The following is a 9,965-nucleotide window of genomic DNA, read 5'->3' as shown; positions in this document are numbered from 1 at the left end:
GACATGTTCGCTGTAGCCTTGAAGAGTGTCTACAAACAATAACATCAATGAATCACCAAGAAAACAGGGCCCCAGATGTTAGCAGAACTGACTCCATGATGGAAGTACCATTCAAGCTGTAAAACTCAGCAGACACAATACCACCTGCCAAAACTAAAACAAAGGACACATCCATTAAAGTCCATATAGTTCTGGAAAAGTTCATAAATGTACTAACCTTGCTTTTTAGCTTCTGTAGTTACACTTCTGGCTAACTGTTCTTATTAACTGAAGTATGTCAACCCAGAACATAGGTTTTGTGCTTAACAACTCACCCTGACAAAGGCTCAGTGTTGCATTGGGATTCTGAACACCCAGTATAGTTGCCAACAGCTAATAAAGACTTTCTATTGTCTTAAACCCATGTCTGAACAGTCTTGTCTGCTGAATACCCCACAACAGAAACCTCTTCTGATTTTGATGACATGCATTATTTTAACATTACTACTATAATTTAAAGCAATGAACACAAAAAAACAGATACATATCCTGTTTTGCCATTTTGATGTTAAAAAACTGTAACCCAAACCATAAATGTTCTAAAATGTCAGTAAATATAAGAATACTTTAGCTCATCTGTTAAAAATTATGCCAATGTAATTAATTTTTCCAAAAATTATAAGCAGTATTTCATGTTGTAATAAAACAACATTTCTGAAAAGTAGTTTGCTAAATAATCTGGATAATAATTCAGTAGAGTTTTGCAGTATTTGTAAAGTAGATTATGAAAGTATCACTGATAAATAATGGCAAAAATATTGGTATGTAGGCATGCAGCCTAACACCTGTCTGCAGACTGCTTCCATGTCATCTAGAGGCAGTGAGAGCCACAACATTTTATGGAATGTAAATAGTTTATGGGGTTATATCAGGTACAACATAATTCAATGTCTGTAAGATGAAAATGTCAAGGTAAATTTCAAATGTATGCTTAAATATGTTTAGATCATAATTAAAATATGTTTGCCTATATGTTTTCATTTTCTCAGTTGTGCAGTGGCTATATATTATTTGTTTGAAACTGATCATTTTTATAGGTTAAAATTTGTCACACACAAAAAAGAAATTTCAAAGGGTTCAAACTGATGTTTCATAGTTTTAATTCAAAAGCAATCACCCTGATGGGCTTTTATCTTTTCATATACAAGCACAGAAGCTATTAAAAAAAAAGAGGAAAGAAACTAGAAGATAAAGACCATTTAATTTGAAACTGTTCAAAAGGCAAAGCATATATATATATATATATATATATATATATATATTCCCTAATTATAGAGTTAACTTTACAGGAGCCCTGTTGTTATTCACAAAATCACCTTTGGTATTTGAAGCTCCCAAGATTCCCTTTTCATGTGAACAAACCTTTAAACATGAATTAGATTTATCTTGACTTCTATCCTGCTCATGGGATATTCACTATCATCTTCTTCCAATAACAGAATTTAATTATTCTAAGTTCTGTGAATGAAGCTAATTAACACATTAGCATAAAATAATTGAAAAGATAGACATAATAATTTCTACCCAAGATTGCTTTATAGCCATGGTAGATTTTGTTTACATGAGATATTCCAAAGGTTAAAAAACTTTAATGATACCATTTTATTAGATATTTAGGTATCTGTAAAGCAACAGCTGAATCATATAGCAAATGTTATAGTGTTGAACTTTAGATCAGTTTAATGAATTGCTAAAATAAGTTCTAATTTGGCTAATTTGACCCTCCTGTTCCATACTATTATACCTTATTTGACAGTGCTTATTGAATTTTTTTCCAGTTAATACTCATATATGGAATCTAAAGTAGCCAAAACAGAGTAAAACAGCAGTTGCCAGGGACCAGAGCAAGGGAAAGTCTATTGGAAGTAATGTTTACAGCAGTCCAAAAGAGAAGTGACAGAAGTAAAGCAGCATGCAGTCACAACAACTGCAACAATGTTATCAAGTTATTGAATTCCTAGTTTCTGAGTTTCACTTGTATAGACAGGGAAGCAAACAGGAAATAGTAGTAAGACATAGTAAAAGAGACACAGATAATGGGGGAAAAAACAGTGAATGAATACACATTTCTCAGGATTTTCTTGAATTTTATAGTAGCTATTTACTAGTTTTGAAATTATGTCATAACAACAATTTACCAAAAAATGAAATAATGCATTTTTCAAAAGGGCTCACTTTCTGTGAATGATCCAAATTATCATTTTGGATAAATATTGCTTTCTTGTTCATTTAATAAAATTGTTAAGCCAAAACAAAGAAATAAACTCGAACTCATTATTTTCAGTTCTAGAAAATAGAATTTACTGCAGATTGAGAGAATATATATTATTAAAAATCACACACAAAATAATTTGATGATAAATATGTAGGTAGAGATTACAGATATATAGATGATAGATAGATGATAAATAAATGATATATATTGATAGATCATACAAAGATGATGATGGATACTTGATTATATAGACAAGATAGTTAGATGGTGATAGATGCTGATAAATGGTAGATATGATTATAAATAGATTAATGATAGAAGATGGATGCAGACAGATAATGAATGAAAAAGATAGAATTATGATAAATTTTATGAAAATAAAATAGATATGTTAGATAACATCTAAATAGATAATATATAGATAGATGCTAATAATTATGCACCAACAGTTTTACTTCCCAGTTCCATTTCTAGAAGAAGAATCTAAAACCTGGTTCTACATACCAGTTGATTGGAACTCTTTTTAACCTTTTATAAAATGTTGATAATTTATCATTCTTAAAAAAATGATTGTTGTTGGGTGCCCAGCTCTCCTGCACAGACAGAGCTGTGTGCACCAGGGCAACAAAGACAGGGAAGGAAGGAAACGGGACCCGAATTCAGTCATCTAGTATATCCCTGGGAAAGGTACCACAGACTAGCAGGCGGGCGCGCTCTCCGCCTGCCCAGAGACCTGCTTTGTACCAACTATTCCTTACAGACAGAACTGTGCACACCAGGACAGCAGAGACTTGGAGTCACTGTCAGGAGAAATCCTCACAGGGAACGAAGCAAAGGGGACAGACTTGGCCACCCAGTATATCCCTGGAAAAGGTCACGCAGACTGGACCAACCCAGGGACCTGCTGTGCACCATATAGCCTGCTGTTACCAGGAGAGCAGTACTCACCTGCCACAGATTACTGCTTGGGTATTGGGGCATAGAGCCCCAACCTCAGACCTGCAAAAGCCCGGGATCCCTGAGATCAACCCCCAGATACTTCTCCAAGGGGCAACCAGTTATCCTTAACAAAACTGACCAAACAAAGGGACACACAGGTTACAGCAGCAGCTCACTAAATTTACAGCAAGAAACCCAGAAACAGCTATCTCCAGGACTTCTCTGGGTGAGAGGAGAGCCCTCTCAACTACCAAGGACCACAGTTACCACTCAGGTCTCTATGCCTGAGGTGAGCTGTGGCAACTCCTGAAAATCACAAGCCATACAGTGACTATACCCAAAAAGCTGAAGAGGCTTCCTTCAGGAAAAAACATCTTCCTGCCAAGGGGATTCTTTCCACCACAGGATTCCAGGAGCTACCAGAAACTAACCCCAAACACCTATGATAGCCCAATGGGTAGAGGCCAGAGTAAAAGCTCAACCAACAAAATACAGAGCAATATGGCATCTGCAGAACCCAGTTATCTAGAGGCAAGTAGCCCTGGACATCCCAGCATAAATGAAATTCAAGAAGATGACCTAACATCTATGCTCATGAAGAGGATAACAGAGGAAACAAAATGCGTAAAGACCTAGAGGAAGATAAACTCAAACAAATTATGGCCATCCATAAAGAAATAGAGGAAGATAAAAACAAACAGATTATGGCCATCCATAAAGAAATAGAGGAAGAAAAAAAAAACAAACAGATTATGGCCATCCGTAAAGAAATAGCAGATAAAGAAAAATAGATTATGGCTATATGTGAGGAAATACAGGAAGTCGCAGCCAAACAGTTTGTGGCCTTTAAAGAGGAAATACTTAAATCACTGAAAGAAATAAAAGAAACAGAGGATTGTTCAAACAAACAGCTGAAGGAATTGAAGGAAAAACAGGAAAATACAGTCAGACAGGTGAAGGAAATCAACAAAATGGCTCAAGACCTGAAGATAGAATTGGAAAAATTAAAGAATATACAAATAGAGGAAATTGTCAAGAGAAATAACTTGGGGAACAAAACAGGAACTACAGAGGTAAGCATAACCAATAGACTACAAGAGATGGAAGAAAGAATCTCAGGTGTGGAAGATACAATGGAAGAAATCTATGTATCTGTCAAATAAAATGTTAAATCTAAAAAAATTACTAACACAGACCATCCAAGAAATCCAAGACAACATAAAAAGACAAAACATAAGAATAATAGGAATAGAGGAAAAAGAAGATCCCCTCCTCCAAGGCCCAGAAAATATTTTCAACAAAATCATTGAAGGAAATTTCCCCAACTTAAAGGAGAGACCAATAAGAATACAAGAGGCCTACAGAACACCCAATAAATTAGACCAGAAAAGAAAATCCTCCTGCCACATAATAATCAAAACCGTAAGTATACCTAACAAAGAAAAAATACTAAAAGCTGCAAGGGAAAAAGGCCAAGTAACATATAATGACAAACCCATTAGAATCACACCTGACTTTTCAACAGAGACTATGAAAGCCAGAAGCTATCAGCCCAGACTACTATACCCAGCAAAACTCTCAATCCTCATAGACGGAGAAAATATATTCAATGACAAAAACAAATTTCAACAATACCTACACACAAATCCAGCGTTACAGAAGACACTAGAAGGGAAAATTCAACCCAAGAAAACTACGTACTTTCAGGCAATAATTAACCTCGCTACAGTAAAACAATAAGCAAGCAAGCACAAAAACTTATGACCACAGCCAACATCAAAATCAAAGCATCTAACAGCCACTGGTCATTAATCTCTCTCAACATCAATGGATTCAATTCTCCAATAAACTAACACAGACTAACAGAATGGATGTGTAAACAAGACCCAACAATCTGTTGTATACAAGAAACACACCTAAGTCACAAAGATAGACATTACCTGAGGGTAAAGGGATGGAAGACAGCTTTTCAAGCAAATGGACCGAAGAAGCAAGCAGGAGTAGCCATTCTAATATCTGATAAAATAGACTTTCAACCAAAATTAATCAAAAGAGATGGGGAAGGTCACTCATACTCATCAAGGGAAAATTCCACCAGGAAGACATCACAATCCTGAACATCTATGCCCCAAACACAAGGGCACCCACATTTGTAAAAGAAACATTGATAAAATGTAAACCACACATAGATCCCCACACATTAATAGTGGGAGACTTCAACACCCCACTCTCAACAAAAGACAGGTCTACAAAACAGAAATTAAACAAAGAAACAATGTCTCTAACAGAGGTCATGGATCAAATGGACCTAACAGACATTTAAAGAACCTTATACCCAAACACAAAAGAATTTACCTTCTTCTGAGCACCTCATAGAACCTTCTCCAAAATAGACCATATAGTTGGTCACAAAGGGAGCTTCAACAGATACAAGAAGATTGGAATAATCCCTTGTATCCTATCTGATCACCATGGAATAAAGCTGGACCTCTACAACAACAGAAATAGCAAAAAGACTACACACACATGGAAATTGAACAATTTCTACTAAATGACATCTGGGTCAGGGAAGAAATAAAGAAAGAAATTAAAGTCTTCTTAGAATTCAATGAAAATGAAGGCACAACATACCCAAACTAGTGGGACACAATAAAAGCAATGCTAAGAGGAAAGTTCATATCACTAAGTGCCTTCAAGAAGAAATTCGACACAGCTTATTCAAGCAACTTAATGGCTCACCTGAAAACCCTAGAAAAAGAAGAAGCAGAAACACCAAAAAGGAGTAGATGGCTGGAAATAATCAAACTCAGGGTTGAAATCAATCAATTAGAAGCAATTAAAACAATTCAAAGAATCAATGACCAAGAGCTGGTTCTTTGAGAAAATCAACAAGATAGACAAACCCTTAGCTAAGCTAACTGAAAGGCAGAGAGACACCATCCAAATCAACAAAATCAGAAATGAAAAGGGGGACATAACTACAGACACTGAGGAAATCCAAACAATCATTAGGAGTTACTTTAAAAATCTATATCCACAAAGTTTGAAAATCTAAATGAAATGGACAATTTTCTTGATCAATTCGACTTACCAAAGCTGAATCAGGACCAGATAAATCAATTAAATAGTCCTATATCCCCCAAGGAAATAGAAGCAGTCATCGAAATTCTCCCATCCAAAAAAAGCCCAGGACCAGATGGTTTCAGCTCAGAATTATACCAGAACTTCAAAGAAGAGCTAACTCCAGTTCTCTTCAAACTATTTCACAAATTAGAAACAGAAGGAACACTACCAAGCTCATCCTATGAAGCCACAGTCACCTTGGTACCTAAACTTCACAAAGACCCAACAAAGAAAGAGAATTTCAGTCCAATCTCCTTTAAGAACATTGATGCAAAGACACACAACAAAATACTTGCAAAGTGAATACAAGATCACATCAAAGATATCCACTTTGACCAAGTTGGCTTAATCGCTGGTATGAATGGGTGGTTCAATATATAGAAATCCATCAATGTGATTCACCACATTAACAATCTGAAAGAAAAAAAAAACACATGATAATCTCCTTAGATGCTGAAAAAGCATTTGACAAAATCCAACATCCATTCATGTTTAAAGTATTGGAGAGATCAGGGATACAAGGCACATATCTAAACATATTAAAGGCAATATACAGCAAGCCTATAGCCAACATCAAACTGAAATGAGAGAAACTTAAAGAAATCCCACTGAAATCACAGACAAGGTAAGGCTGCCCACTCTCTCCATATCTCTTCAACATAGTGCTGGAAGTCCTTACTAGAGCAATAAGACAGTTGAAGGAGATCAAGTGGATACAAATTGGAAAGGAAGAAGTTAAATTATCACTATTTGCAGCTGATATGATAGTATACCTGAGTAACCTCAAAAATTCTACCAGGGAACTCCTACAGCTGATAAACACCTTGAGCAAAGTGGCAAGATACAAAATTAACTAAAAAAAAATCAGTAGCCCTCCTGTATACAAAAGACAAAAGGGCTGAGAAAGAAATTATGGAAACAACACCCTTCACAATAGCCACAAATGACAAAAAGTACCTTGGTGCAACCCTAGCCAAAGAAGTCAAAGACTTGTATGAAAAAAATTTCAAGTCTCTGAAGAAAGAATTAGAAGAAGATATAGGAAGATGGAAAGATCTCCCATGCTCATGGCTTGGCAGGATTAACATAGTAAAAATGGCCATCTTACCAAAAGCAATCTACAGATTCAATGCAATTACCATCACATTACGAACACAATTCTTTACAAACCTGGAAAGAATAATTCTCAACTTCATATGGAATAACAAGAAACCCAGAATTGCTAAAACAATCCTCTATGGTAAAAGATCTTCTGGAGGTATCTCCATCCCTGATCTTAAGCTGTACTATAAAGCAACAGTAATAAAAAACTGCATGGTACTGGCATAGAAACAAAATGGTGATCAATGGAACCATACAGAAGACCCAGAAATAAACCCACACACTTATGGACACCTGTTCTTTGACAAAGATGCCAAAACCATACAATGGAAAGAAGATAGCATCTTCAACAAATGGTGCTGGTGTAACTGGATGTCTACCTGTAGAAAAATGAAAATAGCTTCATGCTTATCACCTGCACAAAACTAAAGTCCAAGTGGATAAAAGATATCAACATAAAACCAGATACACTGAATCGGTTAGAAGAAAAAGTGGATAAGACATTGGAATTCATTGGCACAGGAGACAACTTCCTGAACAGAATACCAGCAGCACAGTCTCTAAGAGCAACAATTGATAAATGGGACCTCATGAAGCTGAAAACCTTCTGTAAAGCAAAGGACATAGTCACCAAAACAAAACGACAGCCTACAGACTGGGAAATAGTAAAATCTAGAGTGGACAGGAACTCCACAAGGAGAGCAACAGAACCAGAAAATTTGAACACAGAGGTCTTCTCAGATACTCATGCTCCAACCAAGTACTGTGCATGGAGATAACCTAGAACCCCTGCACAGATGTAGCCCATGGCAGTTTAGTGTCCAAGTGGGTTACATAGTAATGGTCGGGACTGCCTCTGACATGAACCGATTGGACTGCTCTTTGACCACCTCCCCCTGACTGGGGAACAGCCTTACCAGGCCACAGAAGATGACAATGCAGCCACTCCTGATGAGATTTGATAGACTAAGATCAGAAGGAAGGAGGGGAGGACCTCCCTTATCAGTGGTCTTGGGAAGGGGCATGGGTGAATAAGGGGGCGGGAGGGTGGGATTGGGAGGGGAGGAGGGAGGGACTTACGGGGGGATACAAAGTGAATAAAGTGTAATTAATAAAAATAAAAGAAAATTAAGCAATAAAAATGATTGTAGAAAAGTATTATTGTCCTCTAGGGGTTCTACTGCTTAGCATATATATATCTTAGATATATATTTATGTATCATTGCCTTTATAATATGTTGCTTAAATATGTATATCTGATATGATATATAATATTAAAATAATATAATTATATTGATATATATAAATAAATATATAAAAATAAATATATATATAAATATATTGATATATATAATAAAGATATATTGATATATATCTTTGCTTTGATATATATTTTAGATTTATCTATTATTTATGAATTACAAAAATCATTAGCTTAAAAAATTAGCTTTCATATGCTACAAAAATTAGTTTTTACATGAAAATTTTCAAAGTGGTGTAGTATTTTCAGAAAGGATTACCTTTAGGCAAGATTATATAAAAGAAAGATGGAAAACAAAGTCTAGACAAAATACACTAATATATACGTAATCAAATAATTTAAAGAAGATGACCAATATTTCCAAGAAATCTTGATTATTTAAGAAGGCTTAGTGTTAACATAGTAAAGAAGGAGCTAAAAATTTTGAAAGTAGACAATTTAATTAAATTTTGATAAATTATTTCTAAACTGAAAGAAATAAATTGACATAGAAATGCAAGAAGCATTTAGGACACCATGTGCCCAAAATAAGAGATGAATATCACAAACCACACCCTAATCAAAGTGTCAACAGTGCAATGTAAGAAGTCTGCAAGAAAAAAAAATGCTAACTGATATACAAAGGCAGGAATTGTAGAATGACTCCAGATCTTTTACCAACATCCCCAAAAATCCAGACAAAAAGGAATTCCTATTCTAAGTTGTCAAAGTGACAACAAAATAAAGATGTTATAGCCAGAAAGTTGATGGAGAAGAGAGGGATATTTAAGGCAGACTATAAGTACACAAGAGGATCATAATCTGATATAGAGAAAAATTAAGTTATAAAATTGTAAGAAATTGGATGGAATTTAAAATATATCAAGTGAGAGGATGGATGATAGCTTAGGAAGACCAAAAGTGAAAAGTTCTCTCATTTTTAATGTGTGTGCACAGATAAACAAGGAATACAGCCACTGAAACCAGAGATGGGGTCATGAAGCGAACAAGAAGTATTGAGAGAGGAGGTTGAAGGAATAAGGCATTTCGGAGCTGAACTATGGCAAAGAGGCTCCTGGAGTAAGGAATGAAAAAGGAAGGAGAAGCAATACAGAAGAAACAAGAGTAAGAAGCAACAAAGTTATTTTTTAAAAGAATAACTTAATAAACCTAATTGTATAAGCTATTGATTTTCCTAACTCAAACATAACAGATAAATTGAATAATCTTTGAGCTGTAAAACTAATCCTTTAATTCAGGACCTTTAATTTCTTTACCAAATAGAGAGCATGGTGTACAGTTTAGAGC

The sequence above is a fragment of the Meriones unguiculatus genome, chromosome 21 (genome assembly GCF_030254825.1).
Source record: "Meriones unguiculatus strain TT.TT164.6M chromosome 21, Bangor_MerUng_6.1, whole genome shotgun sequence".
Lineage (NCBI taxonomy): Eukaryota > Metazoa > Chordata > Mammalia > Rodentia > Muridae > Meriones > Meriones unguiculatus.
Note: the sequence above shows the minus strand (reverse complement) of the source record.